Genomic DNA, 26,386 nt, shown 5'->3' with positions numbered 1-26,386 from the left:
CCCTTAACAGTGAAATGCTTAGTTACAAGCCCTTAACAGTGAAATGCTTACTTACAAGCCCTTAACAGTGAAATGCTTAGTTGCAAGCCCTTAACAGTGAAATGCTTAGTTACAAGCCCTTAACAGTGAAATGCTTAGTTGCAAGCCCTTAACAGTGAAATGCTTAGTTGCAAGCCCTTAGCAGTGAAATGCTTAGTTGCAAGCCCTTAACAGTGAAATGCTTAGTTACAAGCCCTTAGCAGTGAAATGCTTAGTTGCAAGCCCTTAGCAGTGAAATGCTTAGTTGCAAGCCCTTAACAGTGAAATGCTTAGTTACAAGCCCTTAGCAGTGAAATGCTTAGTTGCAAGCCCTTAACAGTGAAATGCTTAGTTACAAGCCCTTAGCAGTGAAATGCTTAGTTGCAAGCCCTTAACAGTGAAATGCTTAGTTACAAGCCCTTAGCAGTGAAATGCTTAGTTGCAAGCCCTTAACAGTGAAATGCTTAGTTACAAGCCCTTAGCAGTGAAATGCTTAGTTGCAAGCCCTTAACAGTGAAATGCTTAGTTACAAGCCCTTAGCAGTGAAATGCTTAGTTGCAAGCCCTTAACAGTGAAATGCTTAGTTGCAAGCCCTTAGCAGTGAAATGCTTAGTTGCAAGCCCTTAACAGTGAAATGCTTAGTTGCAAGCCCTTAGCAGTGAAATGCTTAGTTGCAAGCCCTTAACAGTGAAATGCTTAGTTACAAGCCCTTAGCAGTGAAATGCTTAGTTGCAAGCCCTTAACAGTGAAATGCTTAGTTGCAAGCCCTTAACAGTGAAATGCTTAGTTGCAAGCCCTTAACAGTGAAATGCTTAGTTGCAAGCCCTTAGCAGTGAAATGCTTAGTTGCAAGCCCTTAACAGTGAAATGCTTAGTTACAAGCCCTTAGCAGTGAAATGCTTAGTTGCAAGCCCTTAACAGTGAAATGCTTAGTTACAAGCCCTTAACAGTGAAATGCTTAGTTGCAAGCCCTTAACAGTGAAATGCTTAGTTGCAAGCCCTTAACAGTGAAATGCTTAGTTGCAAGCCCTTAACAGTGAAATGCTTAGTTGCAAGCCCTTAGCAGTGAAATGCTTAGTTGCAAGCCCTTAACAGTGAAATGCTTAGTTGCAAGCCCTTAACAGTGAAATGCTTAGTTGCAAGCCCTTAGCAGTGAAATGCTTAGTTGCAAGCCCTTGACCAACAATGCAGTTTTAAGAAGAAGAAGAAAATAATAGAAATATAACAAATAATTAAGTCTAAATATTAAGAGGTAGACAGAGAGAGAGATAGTGTTCCCTGTCGGATCTATCAAAGTGGAGGAGCCACACAACAGTCAGGCCAGAGTCAGAAGTGATAGTGTTCCCTGTCGGATCTACAATAAAAGTAACAGACACCATTAAATCATGGATGGAGGCTACATACAGGGGTACTGGTACAGAGTCAATGTGGAGGCTACAGTTATACAGGGGTTTAACTGGTACAGAGTCAATGTTGGAGAATGTTATTTTATCATTCACATGTTGAGGTGGGGTACTGGTATCTCAGAGTCAGCACCTTTTGTTTGCACAATGGTGCACTGGTAATTGAGATAATATGTACATGTAGGTGTAGGTAAAGTGACTATGCATAGATAATAACCAGAGAGTAGCAGCAGCGTAAAAATGAGGGGGGGACAATGCAAATAGTCCGGGTAGCCATTTGATCAACTTTTCAAGAGTCTTTTGGCTTGGGGTAGAAGCTGTTAAGAAGTCTTTTTGACCAAGACTTGGCACTTCCGTACCACTTGCCGTGCGGTAGTAGAGAGAACAGTCTATGACTAGGTGGCTGGAGTCCTTGGCAATCTTCTGGGCCATCCTCTGACACCACCTGGTAGAGGTCCTGGATGTCAGGAAGCTTGGCCCAGTGATGTACTGAGTCGTACGCGCTACCCTGTGTAGTACCTTACGGTCGGAGGCAGAGCAGTTGCCAGGATGCTCTCGATGGTGCAGCTGTAGAACCTTTTGAGGATCTGAGGACCCATGCCAAATCTTTTCAGTCTCCTGACGGGGAATAGGCGTTGTCGTGCCCTCTTCACGACACCAAGGATCTTGATGCTCTCAATCTGCTGCACTACAGCCCCGTCGATGAGAAAGGGGGCGTGCTCAGTCCTCCTTTTTCTGTAGTCCACAATCATCTCCTTTGTCTTGATCACTTTGAGGGAGAGGTTGTTATCCAGGCACCACACACCACACTCACCAATGACTTATGTTTTTATTATCTAATTGCTAAAACTGCACCTGTAGCTAGTTGGTTTGAATTGGTTCAAAGGGTATTTTGCCACTGAAGATTTCATCCATCCTGAATAGCTTTCACAAAGTCAACAGGCCAACCATGTGGCCTTGACTTTGTGCACATGGCCATGTCGTGTCTACATTCCAAGTCATAAAGTTAACCAACCCTTGTGTAACCCTTATGCAATATTAAGACAAGCAACTCTTGTGCGTGTTCTTCACATGGATTGTTCCTTGTCGCTCTAGAAACACCTAGAAACACCACTCATATGCATTGCTTACCAAAACATGGAGGGGGTTTGGGGGAGTTGTATTATCAAACCAATGCCAAGTCACTCTGACTATAGTCTCTATGGTTTCCTAACAACAATAACATATGTATGGCTCAAAACACTACAGTCTAAATATTAAGAGGTAGACAGAGAGAGAGTGATAGTGTTCCCTGTCGGATCTATCAAAGTGGAGGAGCCACACAACAGCCAGTCAGGCCAGAGTCCTGCAAGTGCCCTCTGACACCATTAAATCATGGATGGAGCATCTTCGTCTTGACAACCATATCTCATGTCAAGGACATGACGCTGCATTTTTTGGGGATCAACGATCAATACCTTGAGTCTGCCCCCCGTCTCAACCCAAAAACTGAATGCGTGTACTAAAGACAGTTATACAGATGTTGGTGTTTAACATGTTTTTCGATATTGCTTTTTTCTCTTATTCACAAGTTATGTTGCTGGGTATTTAGAATGTTATTTTATCATTCACATGTTGAGGTGGTGGATAATTTACTGCTTTGCCTTTGTCGGGTTTGTTGTATTGTATCTCTTATTTCCCCTGAGCACAACATTCCTAAAGCACCTTTTGTTTGGCACAATGGTCTTCTTATTTGCACCCTGTGTTTTACATTGCACAATTTTCCTCTGTTATATATTTTTCATTTAAATAAATACATTTCTAGCAAAAGGTCTGCAAATGTCGTTGTCTGGTTATTTATAATTGTGTCGGAAAATGTCTGTCCTCTGAAACAGTAACTCAGTAAGCTTGTCGTGATTTGTAAACTTAGCAAAAAAAGAAATGTCCTCTCACTGTCAACTCCGTTTTTATTTTCAGCAAACTTAACATGTGTAGATACTTGTATGAACATAACAAGATTAAACAACTGAGACATAAACTGAACAAGTTCCACAGACATGTTGTCACGTTCTGACCTTTATTTCCTTTGTTTTGTATTTATTTTAGTATGGTCAGGGCGTGAGTTGGGTGGGCAGTCTATGTTTGTTTTTCTATGTTTTGGGGTATTTCTATGTTTCGGCCTAGTATGGTTCTCAATCAGAGGCAGGTGTCATTAGTTGTCTCTGATTGAGAATCATACTTAGGTAGCCTGGGTTTCACTGTGTGTTTGTGGGTGATTGTTCCTGTCGCTGTGTTTTGCACCAGATAGGACTGTTTTAGGTTTTCGCACGTTTGATGTTTTATTAGTTTATTCGTGTACAGTTTCTTTATTAAAGTACAATGAATAACAACCACGCTGCATTTTGGTCCGCCCTCTACTTCACCTAAAGAAAACCGTTACACATGTGACAAACAGAAATTGAATAATGTGTCCCTGAACAAAGGGAGGGGGGCAAAATCAAACGTAACAGTCAGTATCTGGTGTGGCCAAAAGCTGCATTAAGTACTGCAGTGCATCTCCTCATCGTGGACTGCACCAGATTTGCCAGGTCTTGCTATGAGATGTTACCCCACTCTTCCACCAAGGCACCTGCAGGTTCCAGGATATTTCTGGGGGGAATTGGCCCTAGCCCTCACCCTCCGATCCAACAGGTCCCAGACGTGCTCAATGGGATTGAGATCCGGGGTCTTCACTGGCCATGGCAGAACACTGACATTTCTGTCTTGCAGGAAATTATGCACAGAATGAGCAGTTTGGCTGGTGGCATTGTCATGCTGGAGGGTCATGTTAGGATGAGCCTGCAGGAAGGGTACCACATGAGGGAGGAGGATGTTTTCTCTGTAATGCACAGCGTTGAGATTGCCTGCAATGGCAACAAGCTCAGTCCGATGATGCTGTGACACACCGGCCCAGACCATGACGAACCCTCCACCTCCTAATTGATCCCTCTCCAGAGTGCAGGCCTTGGTGTAACGCTCATTCCTTCGACGATAAACGCAAATCCGACCATCACCCCTGGTGAGACATAACCGCGATTCGTCAGTGAAAAGCACTTTTTGCCAGTCCTGACTGGTCCAGCGGCAGTGGGTTTGTGCCCATGTTGCTGGTGATGTCTGGTGACCTGCCTTACAACAGGCCTACAAGCCCTCAGTCCAGCCTCTCTCAGCCTATTGCGGACAGTCTGAGCACTGATGGAGGGATTGTAAGTTCCTGGTGTGACTCGTGCAGTTGTTGTTGCCATCCTGTACCTGCCCAACAGGTGTGATGTTCAGATGTACCAATCCTGTGCAGGTGTTGTTACACGTAGTCTGCCACTGCGAGGATGATCAACTGTCCATCCTGTCTCCCTGTAGCGCTGTCTTAGGCATCTCACAGTACAGACATGGCAATTTATTACCCTGGCCACATCTGCAGTCCTCATGCCTCCTTGCTGCATGCCTAAGGCACGTTCACGCAGATTAGCAGGGACCCTGGGCATCTTTCTTTTGGTGTTTTTCAGAGTCAGTAGAAAGGTGACAATGCCACCAGCCAAACTGCTCGTTCATAACTGTGACCTTAATTGCCTACCGTCTGGCAGCTGTTAATGTCTTAATGACTGTTCCACAGGTGCATGTTCATTAATTGTTTATGGTTCATTGAACAAACATGGGAAACAGTGTTTAAACCCTTTACAATGAAGATCTGAAGTTTATTTAGATTTTGACTAATTATCTTTGAAAGACAGGGTCCTGAAAAAGGGACGTTTCTTTTTTGGCTGAGTTTATGTAGATAGGGTATGTTCTTACTGTCTACAGCTAGAAAGCCATTCTCACCCAAGTGTCATAGCAGGAAGGTCCTCATTGAAATGGTTTAAAGGCCACTTACACGTAGCACAAGGTCGTACATGGCCATTTAGATGAGGGTAATGTCTTGGGGGGGTCAAGCCTTAATGTTGGACAGTCATTCTGTTGTTACATGTTACAGAACCATGCTAAGCCCTGTAGTCTGTACTAGCCTTCAAAAAATATATGACAAACAAAACCAACATGAGAATGAAGTGTCTGTCTTTATTGTGATTTAAAAAGTTTGAATAAGAAAACCAGCAAAACTCAAACAACAAAAATAACACGTATACAAAAACTGAGTAGCTCACAACACAAGCTACTTTTGAAAGGGGATCCTACTATGACACAGTCATCACCCAGAGGAAGAAAACATACAGTGCATTCGGAAAGTATTCAGACCGGTTGACTTTTTCCACATTTTGTAACGTTATAGGCTTGTTCTAAAATTGATTAAATAAACAACGTTCCTCACCAATCTACACACAATATCCAATAATGACCAAGCAAAAACTGGGTTTTTAGAAATTATTGCAGGAATACCTTATTTACATAAGTATTCAGACCCTTTGATATGAGACTGGAAATAGAGCTCAGGTGCATCCTGTTCCAATTGATCATCCTTGAGATGTTTTTCAACTTGATTGGAGTCCACCTGTGGTAAATCAAATGATTGGAAAGGTCCATACCTGTCTATATAAGCTCCCACAGTTGATAGTGCATGTCAGAGCAAAAACCAAGCCATCAGGTCAAAGGAATTGTCTGTAGAGCTCCAAGGCACAGATCTGGGGAAGGGTAACAAAAATGTACGCAGCTTTGAAGGTCCCCAGGAACACAGTGGCATCCATCATTCTTAAATGGAAGAAGTTTGGAACTACCGAGACTCTTCCTAGAGCCGGCCATCCGGCAAACCTGAGCAATTGGTGGAAAGGGGCCTTGGTTAGGGAGGTGACCAAGAACCCGATGGTCACTCTGACAGAGCTCCAGAGTTCCGATGTGGAGACGGGAGAACTTTCCAGAAGGAAAATCATCTCTGCAGCACTCCACCAATCAGGCCGTTATGGTAGAGTGGCCAGACGGAAGCCACTCCTCAGTAAAATGCACATGACAGCCCGCTTGGAGTTTGGCAAAAGGCACCTAAAGGACTTTCGGACCATAAGAAACAAGATTCTCTGGTCCGGGGAATGCCAAGCGTCACCTCAGGAGGAAACCTGGCGCCATCCCTATGGTGCAGCATGGTGGTGTCAGCATCATGCTAGGGGATGACTGGGGCGATGGTTCACCTTCCAACAGGACAACGACCCTAAGCACACAGCCAAGACAGCACAGAAGTGGCTTGGGAATGTCCTTGAGTGGCCCAGCCAGAGCCCGGACTTGAACCCGATCGAACATCTCTGGAGAGACCTGGAAATAGCTGTGCAGTGACGCTCCCCATCCAACCTGACAGAGCTTGAGAGGATCTGCAGAGAAGAATGGGAGAAACTCCCCAAATACAAGTGTGACGAGCTTATAGCATCATATCAAAGAAGACTCAAGGCTGTAATCACTGCCAAAGGTGCTTCAACAAGGTACTGAGTAAAGGGTCTGAATACCTATGTAACGTTATATTTCAGTTTTTTTTTTGTTTACCTGTTTTTGCTTTGTCATTATGGGATATTGAGTGTAGATTGATTAGGGGGGCAAAAATTCATGCAATTTTTTAATCAGGCTGTAACGTAACAAAATGTGCAAAACGTCAAGGGTCTGAAAACTTTCAGAATGCAAAGTACATGTATGTGCACAGGTTTTCCAAATCACACTGCAACATTTACTGAAGGGTGCCACGCTTGATAGCAGCATCCTTGAGGTGCGTTGGTAAAATTACTGTGGAAACCAGGCCCCCGCCTTGAGACCATAATATATAGGCCGGATAGCAACCTCTGTCCAGTGAAGATCTCAAAGCATATTGTATGTTCCGTAACAGACAGTAGTAACGTAGTAACATGACCTACAGCATGGTGAAGCAAGTCAACGTTTCCAGTATTTTTGGCTCACTAAACAACTATTGATTTAGAACCACAGAGTTACCGCAAGTCACAAAGAAAACAGGAGCTGCCTCCACTATTCCAGCACCATTTCAACTTCAACATTTCAACATCAAATCACCTCTGCTTAGTCTAATACAGTGACAACTAAAAGATACCAAAAACAATTTAGTCCAATCAATGTAAGCTAAATATGATATGGCTTGTCATGGTTCTGATTTATGTGTGTGTGTGCGTGCAAGTAGAACAACTTGTTGACTCAACCTACTGTGACAACCCTCCAACTCTGTCTGCCGTATTCTCTCTTTGTTCTTGTTTCCTTATTAGGATGCCGGTGGGCGGAGTTGGGAGGGTCGCCAGCTACATGGGAAACACCTGGGCCCGGTGTGTCCCAGGATAAATACACCACTTCCCCATTCATGGAGGAGACTCTCTCCATGCAGACACACCTGGGCCCGGTGTCTCCCAGGATAAATACACCACTTCCCCATTCATGGAGGAGACTCTCTCCATGCAGACACACCTGGGCCCGGTGTCTCCCAGGATAAATACACCACTTCCCCATTCATGGAGGAGACTCTCTCCATGCAGACACACCTGGGCCCGGTGTCTCCCAGGATAAATACACCACTTCCCCATTCATGGAGGAGACTCTCTCCATGCAGACACACCTGGGCCCGGTGTCTCCCAGGATAAATACACCACTTCCCCATTCATGGAGGAGACTCTCTCCATGCAGACACACCTGGGCCCGGTGTCTCCCAGGATAAATACACCACTTCCCCATTCATGGAGGAGACTCTCTCCATGCAGACACACCTGGGCTCGGTGTCTCCCAGGATAAATACACCACTTCCCCATTCATGGAGGAGACTCTCTCCATGCAGACACACCTGGGCCCGGTGTCTCCCAGGATAAATACACCACTTCCCCATTCATGAAGGAGACTCTCTCCATGCAGACACCTTTATGGATTTTGTTGTGTTTCTTGGTGGTTTTTTGGTTGTTTGCTTTGGCATCTTTCAACACCCTGCATTATCACATTCATGCATGCAAAACACTCACTTACACTACTGATTACTGATTATACACACCATTGTATATTGTACTGAGTTTACTTTATTTAATAAATATATGTTTTGTTACTCCTTATCTACAAGTTGTCTCCCTTTTGTTACGGGCTTTGAGCCGGTTCGTGACACTACTTGTAGAGAAACGCCAATGCAAGTTTCCTCTCTTGAATGTTGACAAAATGGTCTATCACTCTGTCATACAGTTTACGCGTACATTTTTTCTTGTCCTAGGTTACCTGGCTAAAATGCTTGCTTGCTAGCCTTACTTACAGCTAGTTAAATACTTAAAGTTGTCATACCCTGATCTGTTTCAACTGTCTCCACTCTGGCTCCACTCTGTCTCAACTGTCTCCACTCCCCCCAGGTGTTGCTTATTTTCCCTGGTGTATTTACCCCTGTGTTTCCTGTCTCTCTGTGCCAGTTCGTCTTGTATGTTCAAGTCAACCAGCTTGTTTTTCCCATGCTTCTACTTTTCTATTATCTTCTACTAGTCCTCCCGGTTTTGACCTTTGCCTGTTTTCTGGACTCCATTCCCACCTGCCTGACCATTCTGCCTGCCTGCCATTCTGTACCTCTGGATCTCTGAACTGGTCTTGACTTTTTGCCTGTCCACGACCATTCTCATGCCTACCCCTTTTTGTTTGTTAATAAACATCTTGGACTCTAACCATCTGCCTCCTGTGTCTGCATCTGGGACTCACCTTGTGCTCTTATAAAAGTAGTGTTGAAAGCATAGAACACCAGACATGTAGCTAGCTAGCATTTGTAAACAGGCATATAACACCGGATCCGGAATTTCAAATATCGTCGCTAGGTAGAGTAAAAAAAGAGTACCTCAGCCCCTCTTGCTTGGTAAGTACCCCAAGCCCCCTAGTACATTTACATTTAAGTCATATAGCAGACGCTCTTATCCAGAGCGACTTACAAATTGGTGCATTCACCTTATGACATCCAGTGGAACAGCCACTTTACAATAGTGCATCTAAATCTTTTAAGGGGGGTTACTTTATCCTATCCTAGGTATTCCTTAAAGAGGTGGGGTTTCAGGTGTCTCCGGAAGGTGGTGATTGACTCCGCTGTCCTGGCGTCGTGAGGGAGTTTAATAGTAGTTATACACTACACAAGGTGGACTTACACTCTGGATGGAACACAAAGAAAAGTATCCACTGCCCCCCCAAAAACGACTCCACCTACGAACATGCACATAGATCTACGCATAAAATAAATAAAATAAAAAATGGGTGGTATGGGTGGTCCTTCTGTAGCTCAGTTGGTAGAGCATGGCGCTTGTAACGCCAGGGTAGTGGGTTCGATTCCCGGGACCACCCATACGTAGAATGTATGCACACATGACTGTAAGTCGCTTTGGATAAAAGCGTCTGCTAAATGGCATATTATTTTATTTATTATTTTTATCTACGCATGTAAACAGTGTTGTGGCTTTAATGTGTCTGTATCTATATAATTGTACACCGAGTGTACAGAACATTAGGAACACCCTCCTAATATTGAGTTGCACCCCCCCTCCCCCAGCCTCAATTCGTCGGGGCATGAACTCTACAAGGTGTCGAAAGCGTTACACGACCACAGGGTTCAATTCTCGGGCCAACTTTTTTTCTCTGTATATATCAATGATGTTGCTCTTGCTGCGGGCGATTCCCTGATCCACCTCTACGCAGACGACACCATTCTGTATCCTTGGACACTGTGCTATCTAACCTCCAAATGAACTTCAATGTCATACAACACTCCTTCCGTGGCCTCCAACTGCTCTTAAACGCTAGTAAAACCAAATGCATGCTTTTCAACCGTTCGCTGCCTGCACCCGCACGCCCGACTAGCATCACCACCCTGGATGGTTCCAACCTAGAATATGTGGACATCTATAAGTACCTAGGTGTCTGGTTAGACTTTATCAAACATCTCCAATCCAAAAACAAATCTAGAATCGGCTTTCTATTTCGCAACAAAGCCTCCTTCACTCACGCCGCCAAACTTACCCTAGTAAAACTGATCCTACCGATCCTCCACTTCGGCGATGTCATCTACAAAATAGCTTCCAATACTCTACTCAGCAAACTCGATGCAGTTTATCACAGTGCCATCCGTTTTGTTACTGAAGCACCTTATACAACCCACCACTGCGACCTGTATGCTCTAGTCGGTTGGCCCTCGCTACATATTCTTCGCCAGACTCACTGGCTCCAGGTCATCTACAAGTCCATGCTAGGTAAAGCTCTAAAACACCCACCCGTAGCACGCGCTCCAGCAGGTGTATGTCACTGATCATCCCTAAAGCCAACACCTCATTTGGCCGCCTTTCCTTCCAGTTCTCTGCTGCCTGTGACTGGAACGAATTGCAAAAATCGTTGAAGTTGGAGACTTTTATCTCCCTCACCAACTTTAAACATCTGCTATCTGAGCAGCTAACCAATCACTGCAGCTGTACATAGTCCATCGGTAAATAGCCCACCAAATGTACCTACCTCATCCCCATACTGTTTTTATTTATTTAACTTTCTGCTCTTTTGTACACCAGTATCTCTACACTGATAATTTATCACTCCAGTGTTAATCTGCTAAATTGTAATTATTCGCCTACCTCCTCATGCCTTTTGCACAAAATGTATATAGACTCTTTTTTTTCTTTCTTTTTTTTCTACTGTGTTATTGACTTGTTTATTGTTTACTCCCATAAACAATTCATTAAAAATCCTACAATGTGAATTTCTGGATTTTCTTTTCTCATTTTGTCTGTCATAGTTGAAGTGTACCTATGATGACAATTACAGGCCTCTCTCATCTTTTTAAGTGGGAGAACTTGCACAATTGGTGGCTGACTAAATACTTTTTTGCCGCACTGTATCTCTTAACAGCATACATATTGGATTTCTATTTGCCATATATTTTTCCACTGTGCTGTGATGTTTCACAAAAGTTCTGAACCTTTCTATTGTCATTGTTTGTACAGATTGTACATTTAAAATATATTTTTTTGCTAAAAGTATTATTATATTATTGATCGATTGACTATGATGTTTCAGATCACCCAGTAGCGCTATCTGCAAGGTTAGCTCCAGGTAAATGTTGTAATTCTTGTATCCCCCATATAAATACATGTAACAGGGTTATTATATTGGTGATTCCCCTTGCCACTTTATTGTTAAGCCAATGGGTTTTTGGTTTGAGTTTGTCTTGCCTTCACCTACTCAACATGGCATCTTATTGGCTGGTTTGCGTAGCTTGCTTACGAGGGGGGATGTTCCAGTTAGAATCGTCCCAGTGAACAAGCACCAAACCAGCGTGCGTGAGTGCAGAGTTGGATGGTGAGACGGGCATTGCATGACGTGCAGTCTTGTGTCGTTCTTATCAGAATAAAGCTACATGATTGGTGCTACATATTGGAGTTCCGTGTCGATGACTGATGTACACAACGCCAGAAGAGTACTGTTACAGTGGTGCCGTGACTGTTCTTCTGGATCGGATCATCCTTCGTTGGATTTCCATCCCAGAACTTCGCCGTGGTTGCTGTTGAAGAATCAGATAAGACGTTGCTGGTGCAGTTTGGCGATATCGCATTTCGCCACAAGATGGCGCCACTAGAACGTTTTATTATTGCAATTGATAATTTCTCTGTCTGAGGCTCTTCACAGACAAAGGATAACTTTTGTGTTACTTGTTTATTTGCAATTCTGATGTATATCTGATATAAGTAGGGTGAGTTTTACCAGTGTACTAGATATAGGTGAGATTTAGGTGATATATTTATACATGTTTTGCTGTTTACATTTTCATTAGGGTGTTGATTTCCCATTGTTAAAATGGAAGGTGTTGGGAGAGGTAGGGGTTTCCTGTCATTTAATCTGTCACCATCTGTGGGTAGGGGTTCAGCCAAAATTCCAGTTACTTCTACACCTATGCCCAAACTGGAGGGTTTTGATGATAGTTTATCCATGGACACGCCCAAGGATGTGTATGAAAGAGGTTTGCCAAATACAGGGAGTGGGGAGGTCTCCATGGATTTCATAGCAGACATACAGCAGATTGGTCATTCCATTGGGGAGAACATTGCCTCCTGTTTGGAGTCAAAGGCAATTGCTGGACATGTTGGGGACAATGTTATGGGGAGTGTATGCAGCTCGAGGGGTATGGATGTGTCAGGCCTGAACCTGGTATTGAAGTCTGATATCAGGGAACCGGTGTATTTTCGGGGGGATGGCTCTGAAAAGTGCACAGTGCATGAGTGGGAGGATATGGTCATGGTTTACATGCGTAAGAGGGGTGTGTCTGTGATGGACCAAGCAGTTGAAGAGACATGCTGACCTTTATGACAGAAGAGTCAGAGGAGCACCAGTGGAGATTGGGGATCGTGTATTGCTGGCTAACAAGGGGGAGCGGGGAAAGCGGAAGCTCGCTGACCGTTGGGAGGATACTGTCTACCTTGTCACTGGATTGAATGCTGACAGTCACACTTTTAAGATTCAGAACAGCTCCACTGGACGGGAGAAGACGGTACATCGCAATCTGATAATGCCAGTCAACTTTCTTCCTCTTCCCCATGCTGCTGTTGAGGAGGGAACAGACATGTCTGGATTAACAGAGTCTGAGGACATGAATGACAGCCTAGTGGTCTCAGCTGCCATGGACACTGCAGTGGATGATGGTGCTGAGTACAGAACCAGAGTGTGGGTGTCAGAGTTGTCTTCTGAAGGAACAGGTGACACAAGCCTGGAGGGTGATGTGCGATCCTTGGATGCTCAGGATATTCCACCTTTGGTTTCCGTGGATGATATACTGCAGCTGGAAGGTCTGCCTCGATCAGAGAGTCTTCAAGAATCTGACCGAGACTGTAACAGTGTAGTGAGTGAGCTAATTGACCAGTCTGCTTACGATATCCGTACTGACCTACCAAACGCGGACCATTCCTTACCTGATCAGTTAAGTACTGACTGTGTTGACGGACACACTATTGCAACAGTGCACAACACTGTTACCCCTTATGCAGTTGAAGGTAGTCGGGGTCATATTAGGTCAAGGGCAGGAAGGCTATTTAAACCAGTGTCAAGACTGATTGAGATTATGAATCAGCAGAAAGTTAGCTCTTGAAGGTAAAATATGTGAATAGAGGGTCAATGGTATTGACATCTTTTATTTGTTTTGCTTTTACATCATTGTGACCATAATTAGAGGTTGCAGGATGGTAATGTGACATATGATAAAGTCTCTTATGGTGGTTTATTTTATTACTTGGATGTTTGAAAGTCACCGAGTGTACTTAACATGTGACAGGGCATGTTTACCTATGAGGGCTAAGGGGTTTGATCAACCGCTTTTCACTCTAATTCTCAAGGAGAATAGTCTAAGGACTGGAATATTTAGTGACTGATTTAAAGCAGGGTCTGCATCCTTGATATACACAGCCTTACCTTTTAGTTCTCTATTAGGTAGTACATTTTTTTTCTCTGGATTATTCTGTACATATGTTGAGTGTCTCTGTATCTGGTATGTTTGCACAGTGCCGTTTTGTATTTTGTTATTTTTCTTGGCAAGTGGAATTCAGTAGGGGGGAGTGTAACAGGGTTATATTGGTGATTCCCCTTGCCACTTTATTGTTAAGCCAATGGGTTTTTGGTTTGAGTTTGTCTTGCCTTCACCTACTCAACATGGCATCTTATGGCTGGTTTGCGTAGCTTGCTTACGAGGGGGGATGTTCCAGTTAGAATCGTCCCAGTGAACAAGCACCAAACCAGCGTGCGTGAGTGCAGAGTTGGATGGTGAGACGGGCATTGCATGACGTGCAGTCTTGTGTCGTTCTTATCAGAATAAAGCTACATGATTGGTGCTACATATTGGAGTTCCGTGTCGATGACTGATGTACACAACGCCAGAAGAGTACTGTTACATAAAGTTATATTGGTTGCAAGAATTTAGCATAATCATTTAAATTGAAAAAATATTTGAATCCGGCATCGTTTTGCGTATCAGTTCATAAAACCATGTGCTATGGAATCGGTACGTGAAAAATCTGTCCCCAACTATTTTGCAATCTATATGGCACAGCTGTGAATTTTAGGGTCCTCAATTGAAATTGGTATATTTTTTTATTTATCACAATTTTCTTTAACCAATTAAGGTATTTAATGCAAGGCCGACAGACAAGTTCCTTACTTTTCCCCCTTCCACTTTTCTCTTCTGTTTTTGTGGTGATACTACAATTAGTTGGTTGTAATTTTGGGTAGAGCAGACATTTGTTAGAAGCATGTGTGACATAACTCCACCAGTCTTATTTATTTATTTATGATATAATTTATGAAGAATATATCTTTTTTTTTAAATAAAAATATTTATGTTTTTTTTAATACATTTGAATATTTGAGTTTAACCACAATATTTGTTGTATTATTTGTTCTGTCTTTTCTGGTGGATTAAATAAAAAAATGCACCCAACTTTCTATGGCTTGTTTTAAAAATAGCGATATTTGGGAGATGATTTCCTTTTCAAATAAGTGAAAATGAGAGGTTGTAATCGGAATAAAAGGAAACAGGTCATTCTTGAACATGGGGTGAGACATTCTTACAAATTTGCTAGAGAACCAGTTTGGATTTAAGTATAACTTTTGTATGACTGAAGCCTTTAATGAGAGGTCTAATGCTTTAATATTTAATAATTTCTGCCCTCAGAATTCATATTTATTAAATAAATAGGCCCATTTAATTCTGTCTGGCTTGCCCTTCCAAATAAATATATTTTTTCTCAAATAATTGTAAAAAACTGTTCGCTAGGTGTAGGCAAGACCATAAGCAAATAGGTAAACTAGGATATGACTAAAGAGTTAATCAGGGTGATTTTTCTACAAATATACATGTATTTACCTTTCCATGTTAGCAGGATCTTGTCTATTTTGCTAACTTTCTATTAAAATGTATCGGAGTGAGATCATTGATACCATACACGATTTTAACGCATTTTATAAGAGATTCTCCAAAATTGAAATGTTCCAGGCATTTAGATAAATGAACTCCAGTCGTACATATCAAAAGCCTATTCAAAGTCAGCTATGAAAAACACCACTGGTTTTCCAGATGTTTCATAGTGATTAGAATGAATAATGTCCGACAATACCCTTTTAATTCTATGCGTTATACATTTTGCTGGCCTTCTAGGCAGAGTTGCTAAGAAAAAGCCATATCTCAGACTGACCAATAAAATATAAGATTAAGATGGGCAAAAGAACACAGACACTGGACAGAGGAACTCTATGTTTGGGGTAGGGTTAGGTTTAGGGTTTGGGAAAATAGTATGGTCAAACATTTTTACTTCCCAAAAAGTCCTGAAATGTCATGAAAATGTGCATGTGTGTAGGTTCGGTCTAACCGGGGATGTCTTTTTAGCCACTGCCTAGAAGGCCAGCATCCCGGAGTCGCCTTTTCACTGTTGACATTGAGACTGGTGTTTTGCGGGTACTATTTAATGAAGCTACCAGTTGAGGACTTGTGAGGTGTCTGTTTCTCAAACTAGACACTAATGTACTTGTCCTCTTGCTCAGTTGTGCAGCGGGGCCTCCCACTCCTCTTTCTATTCTGGTTAGAGTCCGTTTGTGCTGTTCTGTGAAGGGAGTAGTACACCGCGTTGTACGAGATTTTCAGTCTCTTGGCAATTTCTTGCATCAGCCGTTTCCAGCTACAATAGTCATTTACAACATTAACAATGTCTACACTGTATTTCTGATCAATTTTATGTTATTTTAATGGACAAAAATGTGTTTTTCTTTCAAAAACAAGACATTTCTAAGTGACCCCAAACTTTTGAAAGGTATTGTATATGTTGTTGTTTTTACTGACAAATAAAATAAAATCAATCAATCCAAACTGTGCAGCAGCCATTTTATGAATGTAAAGAATCTGATATAAACACCACGTTTGTGTAATGACATTTGGAGATTGTCAAGCCTTCTACAAGGTTAGGGAGGGATGTATTTTCTGTTTGGCGAAACTGGCAGTCTATTTATTGTGGTGTTGAAAATGCAAAACATGATATTGAAGCACCCAAAGTCGGTATGCTTTGTTTATTGGTTGTGTGGTGCATTGGCACAGAAACCTGTGGGTGGAAAATGTATGGAAATAGCATGTACAGTTGAAGTCAGAAGTTTTTATACAATTAGGTTGGAGTCATGAAAACACATTTTTCAACCATTCTACAAATTTCTTGTTAACAAACTATAGTTTTGGCAAGTCGGTTAGGTCATCTACTTTGTGCATGACACAGGTAATTTTTCCAACAATTGTTTACAGACAGATTATTTCACTTATAACTCACTGTATCACAATTCCGGTGGGTCATACACTGAGTTGACTGTGGCTTTAAACAGCTTGAAAAATCGTTCTGTCGTTCTGTCTCCTACAGATTAACGTATTTTGGTGCGAAAAGTGCAAATCAATCCCAGAACAACAGCAAAGGACCTTGTGAAGATGCTGGAGGAAACAGGTACAAAAGTATCTATATCCACAGTAAAACGAGTCCTCTATCGACATGGAAGGCTGAAAGGCTGCTCAGCAAGAAGTAAGCCACTGCTCCAAAACCGCCATAAAATAGCCAGACTACGGTTTGCAACTGCACATGAAGACAAAGATCGTACTTTTTGGAGAAATGCCCTCTGGTCCGATGAAACAAAAATATAACTTTTTGGCCATAATGACCATCGTTATGTTTGGAGGAAAAAGGAGGAGGCTTGCAAGCCGAAGAACACCATCCCAACCGTGAAGCAAGGGGGTGGCAGTGGGGGTGCTTTGCTGCAGGAGGGACTGGTGCACTTCACAAAATAGATGGCTTCATGAGAAATCAAAATTATGTGGATATATTGAAGCAACATCTCAAGACATCAGTCAGGAAGCTAAAGCTTGGTCACAAATGGGTCTTCCAAATGGACAATGACCCCATACTTCCAAAGTTGTGGCAAAATGGCTTAAGGACAACAAAGTTAAGGTATTGGAGTGGCCATCACATAGCCCTGACCTCAATCCTATAGAATATTTGTGGGCAGAACTGAAAAAGCGGGTGCGAGCAAGGAGGCCTTACTCACCTGACTCAGTTACACCAGCTCTGTCAGGAGGAATGGGCCACAATTCACCCAATTCATTGTGAGAAGCTTGTGGAAGGCTACCCGAAACCTTTGACCCAAGTTACGCAATTTATAGGCAATGTTACCAAATACGAATTGAGTGTATGTAAACTTCTGACCCACGGAGAATGTGATGAAAGAAATAAAAGCTGAAATAAATGATTATCTCTACTGTTATTGTGACATTTCACATTCTTAAAATAAAGTGGTGATCCAAACTGACTTAAGACAGGTATTTTTACTAGGATTAAATGTCAGTAATTGTGAAAAACTGAGTTTAAATGTATTTGGCTAAGGTGTATGTAAACTTCCGACTTAAACTGTATATAATGCATGTATATAATGTTTCGTATACTCAGTGTATTTTATATCATTATAAATATAGCATAAAAATGTTGAAAATCTGATTTCCCCCTAGTTGATCACTGTCTGCAGCTGGCTCTGATCGTAGTGTAGGCCTAATGAAATATGCAGGGAGAGTGAGCTCGTCCGGGGCCGTCAGTGAACCCTCAATCTGAGTGGCATCGACTGCACCACAAAAGCATGCTGAAGTGGCAAAGTCGATATCCACATAAAAAAAATACAAGGTCACTAGAGTTCTTGTTATTTGTGGTCATAAACGTGATTTTGAGTTCATTCTAGGAGTCGGGATGGTTGTGCACAAAACGTTACAGTACAAGGGGAGGGTCATGTGAACTTAGTTTTTCCCTTGGGTGGGGTACATCTATTTTTTTATGACATCTTGAGTTGGGCTGGGTCCAAGCTGGGTGTGTCTGACAGAACCATTCCAGTGATTTCTCCAGTAAAAGGAAGGTGGTAGATAGAGGCTGTGGTGACAGGCCTGGATTAACTGGCCCTGATGCTTGGTGCAATTTAACCGGTTTGGAGAGCAGAGCAACACCTGAGGCTAAAAGGAACAGACTCTGTAAACATTTACTGCTGCTGCCCATGCAGAGCAGTCAAACCTATCTCTCCTCACCTACTTAGACCTACAATATATGGATACAACTGAACTGAACAAACATAACTAGGCAGTAAGGTCAAGTGCAGTGGCGTGGATGGCTATACCCCAAATGAAGCTTTTCTGTCTCTATAAAAATACACATACAGTGGGGCAAAAAAGTATTTAGTCAGCCACTAATTGTGCAAGTTCTCCCACTTAAAAAAGATGAGAGGCCTGTAATTTTCATCATAGGTACACTTCAACTATGACAGACAAAACGAGGGAAAAAAATCCAGAAAATCACATTGTAGGATTGCACTACATGCACTATATGCACTACATATTATTTACTATATCGACTGTAAAATTACTAAATGCAGACTACTTTGATCCTATAGTCATTGATCAGGCCTAAGTAAAACACAACACTCTCACAACACTCCCTTACAAACCCAGACAAATCAAAGTTTATTTGTCACATGCGCCAAATTCAACAAGTGTAGACCTTACAGTGAAAGGCTAGCCTACACTAAATAACAGTGCAATTTTTAAGTTAAAAAAAAGGTATTAGGTGAACAATAGATAAGTAAAGAAATAAAAAAACTGTAAAAAAGACAGTGTAAAATAACAGTAGCGAGGCTATACAGTAGCGAGGCTATAACAGTAGAGAGGCTATACAGTAGCGAGGCTATAACAGTAGAGAGGCTATAACAGTAGAGAGGCTATATACAGGCATCGGTTAGTCGGGCTGATTGAGGTAGTATGTACATGTAGGTATGGTTAAAGTGACTATGCATATATGATGAACAGAGAGTGGCAGTAGCGTAAAAGAGGGGTTGGCGGGTAGCGGGACACAATGCAGATAGTCTGGGTAGCTAATGTGCGAGGGCACCGGTTAGTCTGGCTGATTGAGGTAGTATGTACATGTAGGTATGGTTAAAGTGACTATGCATGTATGATAAACAGAGAGTAGCAGCAGCATAAAAGAGGGGTTGGGGGGAACAATGCAAATAGTCTGGGTAGCAATTTCTATTACCTGTTCAGGAGTGTTATGGCTTGGGGGTAAAAACTGTTGAGAAGCATTTTGGTCCTAGACTTGGTGCTCCAGTACCGCTTGCCGTGCGGTAGTAGAGAGAACAGTCTATGACTGGGGTGGCTGGGGTCTTTGACAATTTGTAGGTCCTTCCTCTGACACGCCTGGTGTAGAGGTCCTGGATGGCAGACAGATTAGCCCCTGTGATGTACTGGGCCGTATGCACTACCCTCTCTAGTGCCTTGCGGTTGGAGGCAGAGCAGTTGCCATACCAGGCGGTGATGCAACCAGTCAGGATGCTCTCGATGTTGCAGGTGTAGAACCTTTCGAGGATCTGAGGACCAATGCCAAATCTTTTTACTTTCCTGAGGGGGAATAGGCTTTGTCGTGTCCTCTTCATGACCGTCTTGGTGTGTTTGGACCATTCCAGTTTGTTGGTGATGTGGACATCAAGGAACTTGACGTTCTCAACCTGCTCCACTACAGCCCCGTCGATGAGAATGGGGGTGTGCTCGGTCCTCCTTTTCCTGTAGTCCACAATCATATCCTTAGTCTTGGTTACGTTGAGGGATAGGTTGTTATTCTGGCACCACCCGGCCAGGTCTCTGACCTCCTCCCTATAGGCTGTCCCGTCGTTGTCGGTGATCAGGCCTACAGTACCTTGCAAAAGTATTCACCCCCCTTGGTGATTTTCCTATTTTGTTGCATTACAACCTGTAATTTAAGTAATGGACATACACAAAATAGTCCAAATTGGTGAAGTTTCAAAAAATGTAAATAAACTGTGTACGGAAAAGTGGTGCGAGCATATGTATTCACCCCCTTTGCTATGAAGCTCCTAAATAAGATCTGGTGCAACCAATTACCTCCAGAAGTCAAATAATTAGTTAAATAAAGTCCACCTGTGTGCAATCTAAGTGTCACATGATCTGTCACATGATCTCACCTGTTCTGAAAGGCCCCAGAGTCTGCAACACCACCAAGCAAGTGGCACCATGAAGAGCTCTCCAAACAGGTCAGGGACAAAGTTGTGGAGAAGTACAGGTCAGGGTTGGGTTATAGAAAAATATCAGAAACTTTGAACATCCCACGGAGCACCATTAAATCCATTATTAAAAAATGGAAAGAATATGGCACCACAACAAACCTGCCAAGAGAGGGCCGCCCACCAAAACTCACAGACCAGGCAAGAAGGGTATTAATCAACAAAGAGACCAAAGATAACCCTGAAGGAGCTGCAAAGCTCCACAGCAGAGATTGAGGTTTCTGTCCATAGAACCACTTTAAGCTGTACACTCCACAGAGCTGAGCTTTACGGAAGAGTGGCCAGAAAGAGCCATTGCTCAAAAAAAAAAAAAAGAAAACACGTTTGGTGTGTACTCTGGTCAGATGAGACTAAAGTTGAGCTTTTTGGCCATCAAGGAAAATGCTATGTCTGGCACAAACCCAACACCTCTCATCACCCCGAGAATAACATCCCCATGGTGGTGGCAGCATCATCCTGTGGGGATATTTTTAATCTGCAGGGACTGGGAAACTGGTCAGAATTTAAGGAATGGTGGATGACGCTAAATACCGGGAATTTCTTGAGGGAATCCTGTTTCAGTCTTCCAGAGATTTGAAACTTGGATGTAGGTTCACCTTCCATCAGGACAATGACCCTAAGCATACTGCTAAAGCAACACTCAAGAGGTTTAAGGGGAAACATTTAAATGTCTTGGAATGGCCTAGTCAAAGCCCAGACCTCAATCCAATTGAGAATCTGTGGTATGACTTAAAGATTGCTGTACACCAGCAGGAACCCATCCAACTTGAAGGAGCTGGAGAAGTTTTGCCTTGAAGAATGGGCAAAAATCCCAGTGGCTAGATGTGCCAAGCTTATAGAGACATATCCCAAGAGGCTTGCAGCTGTAATTGCTGCAAAAGATGGCTGTGCAAAAGATGGATCTACAAAGTATTGACTTTGGGCGGGTGAATAGTTATGCACACCGTTTTTTTGGTCTCATTTCTTGTTTGTTTCACAATAAAAATATATTTTGCATCTTCAAAGTGGTAGGCATTTTGTGTAAATGAAATGACACAACCCCCCCAAAATATAAATTATTCCAGGTTGGAAAAATGCAAAGGGGTGTGAATACTTTCGCAAAGGCACTGTACCACTGTTGTGTCATCGGCAAACTTAATGGTGTTGGAGTCGTGCCTGGCCACACAGTTGTGGGTGAACAGGGAGTACAGGAAGGGACTGAGCGTGCATGCTCGAGGGGCTCCAGTGTTGAGGATCAGTGTGGCAGATGTGTTGCTACCTATCCTCACCACCTGGGGGAGGCCCTTCAGGAAGTCCAGGATCCAGTTGCAGAGGGAGGTGTTTAGTCCCAGGATCCTTAGCTTAGTGATGAGCTTTGAGGGCACTATGGTGTTGAACGCTGAGCTGTAGTCAATGAATAGCATTCTCACATTGGTGTTATTTTTGTCCAGGTGGGAAAGGGCAGTGTCGAGTGCACTAGATATTGCACCATCTGTGGATCTGTTTGGGTGGTATACAAATTGGAGTGGGTCTAGGGTTTCTGGGATAATGGTGTTGATGTGAGCCATTACCAGCCTTTCAAAGCACTTCATGGCTACGGACATGAGTGCTACGGTTCTGGAGTCATTTAGGCAGGCTGCCTTAGTGTTCTTGGGCACAGGGTCTATAGTGGTCTGCTTGAAACATGTTGGTATTACAGACTCAATCAGGGACATGTTGAAAATGTCAGTGAAGACACCTGCCAGGTGATCAGCACATGCCCAGAGCACACGTCCTGGTAATCCTTCTGTCCACGCAGCCTTGTGAATGTTGACCTGTTCAAAGTTCTTACTCATGTCGGCTACGGAGAGTGTGATTATACAGTATTCCGGGACAGCTGATGCTCTCATGCATGCCTCAGTGTTGCTTGCCTCGAAGCAAGCATAGAAGTTATTTAGCTCGTCTGTTAGGCTCGTGTCATTGGACAGCTCGCGACTGTGCTTCCCTTTGTAGTCTGTAATAGTTTGCAAGCTCTGCCACATCCGACGAGCGTCGGAGCCGGTGTAGAATGATTCAGTCTTAGTCCTGTATTGACACTTTGCCTGTTTGATGGTTTGTCGGAGGGCATAGCGGGATTTCTTGTAAGCTTCCGGGTTAGAGTCCCACACCTTGAAAGCGGCAGCTCTACCCTTTAGCTTAGTGCGAATGTTGCCTGTAATTCATGGATTCTGGTTGGGGTATGTACGTACAGTCACTGTGGGGACGACGTCCTCGGTGCACTTAGTGATAAAGCCAGTGACTGATGTGGTGTACTCCTCAATGCCATCGGAAGAATCCCGGAACATGTTCCAGCCTGTGATAGCAAAACAGTCCTGTAGTTTAGCATCTGCTTCATGTGACCACTTATAGACCGAATCACTGGTGCTTCCTACTTTAATTTTAGCTTGTAAGCAGGAATCAGGAGGATAGAGTTGTGGTCGGATTTACCCAATGGAGGGTGAGGAAGGGCTTTGTACGCGTATCTGTGTGTGGAGAACAGGTGATCTAGAATTATTTTCCCTCTGGTTGCACATTTAACATGTTGATGGAAATTTGGTAGTACTGATTTAAGTTTCCCTGCATTAAAGTCTCCGGCCACTAGGAGCACCGCCGCTGGGCGAGTGGTTTCCTGTTTGCTTAATTCCTTATACAGCTGACTGAGTGCGGTCTAAGTGCCAGCATCTGTCTGTGGTGGTAAATTAACAGCCACGAAATGTATAGATGGAAACTCTCTTCGCAAATAGTGTGGTCTGCAGTTTATTATAAGTTACCTTCCTTCAGGCGAGCAAAATCTAGAGACTTCCCTAGATTTTGTGTACCAGCTGTTGTTTACAAATATGCACAGACCCCCTTGTCTTACCGGAGTGTGCTGTTCTATCTAGCCGGTGCAGCGTGTATCCCGCTAGCTGAATATCCATGTCATCATTCAGCCACAATTCCATGAAACATAAGATGTTACAGTTTTTGATGTCCCGTTGGTAGGATATTCGTGAACATACCTCAACTGTTCATCTCGTGAAAATCTCCCTTGTATCTGGTTTTTATCACATACAATTTGATCCGCATAAATACCCCTTCGAACAAATCAATCTTGTTATAGAATCTGAGACAGTGTTCCCGTTTAACCATCAATCCATCTGCAATCTAATACGTACAGGCAATGCATTACCATGGCAACACATGGAAGTGTGTCAGGTCCTTTTAGACTACAGTGTATTATCTAAAACGGCCCTGTGTGTCCGTGTGAACACTGATGTAAGTCAAGTGTGCCAACCAGGGCCTAGGGCATCTGTAATAATAGAGCCATGTTATTGTCAACCTGCCTGTGTAGTGGGAGGAAGGAGTGTCAGCTTTCTGCCCTTGTGACACTCACAAGAATGAAGAATTTGAGGGTACAAGGTAAACAGGACACGGATAAATGCAAATAAAAAATATTTATATAAAAAATATATTATGAGTCCAGTTTTGTCCTACACACACACACACACACACACACACACACACACACACACACACACACACACACACACACACACACACACACACACACACACACACACACACACACCTCTAAACAGTTCTCGAGCGATCAACTGAAATTAGAGGTAAGAATTACAGCCCCCCTCTAGGTTATAGTCCCATCTTCATCATCAAGGGCAGCAGAGGGACAATAAAATGCCACGCCCAGTCATTCTCATGGCTGGGCTAGCTGCAGATGAATGGCAGTTAGTCTAGCGTGGGAACACACGCCAGAGACTGAAAGAAGCTGTCTAGATCCAAATGACAATTACACTGGCTGCTGCCAATATGCAAAACCCAAGTTTGCCATAGAAACATTCTTCAGGCAATATCAGCATGCCACTACAAAGGCTGCTTAGCTAAATGATTTGATGTTATACTGATGTTACCTCAGGCAGGTTGCCTAAAGACAAATAGTGATAAAATTTGAAGGCATTCCAGATTGTGTTTTTATAAAAGAGTAGACTACATGTTTGTACCTGACAAGACATGTTTAGTAACTATCTGCCAGGTATTCAGATCCAACTCTGCTGTTAGCAAAAACAGAAACAGATCTATCGAACCAGATAACTAACTACTGAAATGCTCCATCTAACTCAGCAAAAAATTACTAATTTGTTTAACATTCGCGCGAAACTGAAAGCGCAAACCACTGCTTTTAACCAGGGCAAGGTGACTGGAAACAGGACCGAATACAAACAGTGTAGCTATTCCCTCCGCAAGGCAATCAAACAAGCTAAGTCTTAGTATAGAAACAAAGTAGAGTCGCAATTCAACGGCTCAGACACGAGAAGTATGTGGCAGGGTCTACAGTCAATCACGGATTACAAAAAGAAAACCAGCCCCGTCGCGGACCAGGATGTATTGCTCCCAGACAGACTAAATAACTTCTTCGCTCACTTTGAGGACAATTACAGTGCCACTGACACGGTCCGCTACCAAAACCTGCGGATTCTCCTTCACTGCAGCCGATGTGAGTAAAACATTTAAACGTGTTAACCCTCGCAAGGCTGCAGGCCCAGACGTTATCCCTAGCCGCGTCCTCAGAGCATGCGCAGACCAGCTGGCTGGTGTGTTTACAGATATATTCAATCAATCCTTATCCCAGTCTGCTCTTCCCACATGCTTCAAGATGGCCACCATTGTTCCTGTTCCCAAGAAAGCTAAGGTACGTAACGGAGCTAAACGACTACCGCCCCGTAGCACTCACTTCCGTCATCATGAAGTGCTTTGAGAGACTAGTCAAGGACCATATCACCTCCACCCTACCTGACACCCTAAACCCACTCCAATTTGCTTACCGCCCAAATAGGTCCACAGACAACGCAATCGCAACCACATTGCACACTGCCCTAACCCATCTGGACAAGAGGAATACCTATGTGAGAATACAGTTCATTGACTACAGCTCAGCATTTAACACCATAGTACCCTCCAAACTCGTCATCAAGCTGGGTCTCGACTCCGCTCTGTGCAACTGGGTAGTGGACTTCCTGACGGGCTGCCCCCAGGTGGTGAGGGTAGGTAACAACATCTCCACCCCGCTGATCCTCAACACTGGGGCCCCACAAGGGTGCGTTCTGAGCCCTCTCCTGTACTCCCTGTTCACCCACGACTCCAACTCAATCATCAAGTTTGAGGACGACACTACAGTGGTAGGCTTGATTACCAACAACGACGAGACGGCCTACAGGGAGGAGGTGAGGGCCCTTGGAGTGTGGTGTCAGGAAAATAACCTCACACTCATGATTGTGGACTTCAACCTCAGGAGGCTGAAGAAATTCGGCTTGTCACCAAAAGCACTTACAAACTTCTACAGATGCACAATCGAGAGCATCCTGTCGGGCTGTATCACCGCCTGGTACGGCAACTGCTCCGCCCACAACCGTAAGGCTCTCCCGAGGATAGTGAGGTCTGCACAACGCATCACCGGGGGCAAACTACCTGCCCTCTAGGACACCTACACCACCCGATGTCACATGAAGGCCATAAAGATCATCAAGGACAACAACCAACCGAGCCACTGCCTGTTCACCCCGCTATCATCCAGAAGGCGAGGTCAGTACAGGTGCATCAAAGCAGGGACCGAGAGACTGAAAAACAGCTTCTGTCTCAAGGCCATCAGACTGTTAAATAGCCACCACTAACATTGAGTGGCTGCTGCCAACATACTGACCCAACTCCAGCAACTTTAATAATGGAAATTGATGTAAAAAAATGTATCACTAGCCACTTTAAACTATGCCACTTTTATGTTTACAGTGGGGCAAAAAAGTATTTAGTCAGCCATCAATTGTGCAAGTTCTCCCACTTAAAAAGATGAGAGAGGCCTGTAATTTTCATCATAGGTACACTTCAACTATGACAGACAAA

The 26,386-nt window shown here is 43.4% G+C and overlaps 1 protein-coding gene across 2 annotated transcripts in view; it reads right to left on the bottom strand.

The window, feature by feature from the left end:
* The window catches only part of LOC118390139 (protein POF1B-like), a 60,022-nt gene that overhangs the window by 24,462 nt on the left and 9,174 nt on the right, over positions 1-26,386 (bottom strand). The window lies entirely within an intron of this gene.

Source organism: Oncorhynchus keta, chromosome 11 (assembly GCF_023373465.1).
Source record: "Oncorhynchus keta strain PuntledgeMale-10-30-2019 chromosome 11, Oket_V2, whole genome shotgun sequence".
Classification (NCBI taxonomy): domain Eukaryota; kingdom Metazoa; phylum Chordata; class Actinopteri; order Salmoniformes; family Salmonidae; genus Oncorhynchus; species Oncorhynchus keta.
The sequence above is the reverse complement of the archived record's forward strand: the minus strand, read 5'-3'. Positions and strand labels throughout refer to the sequence as shown.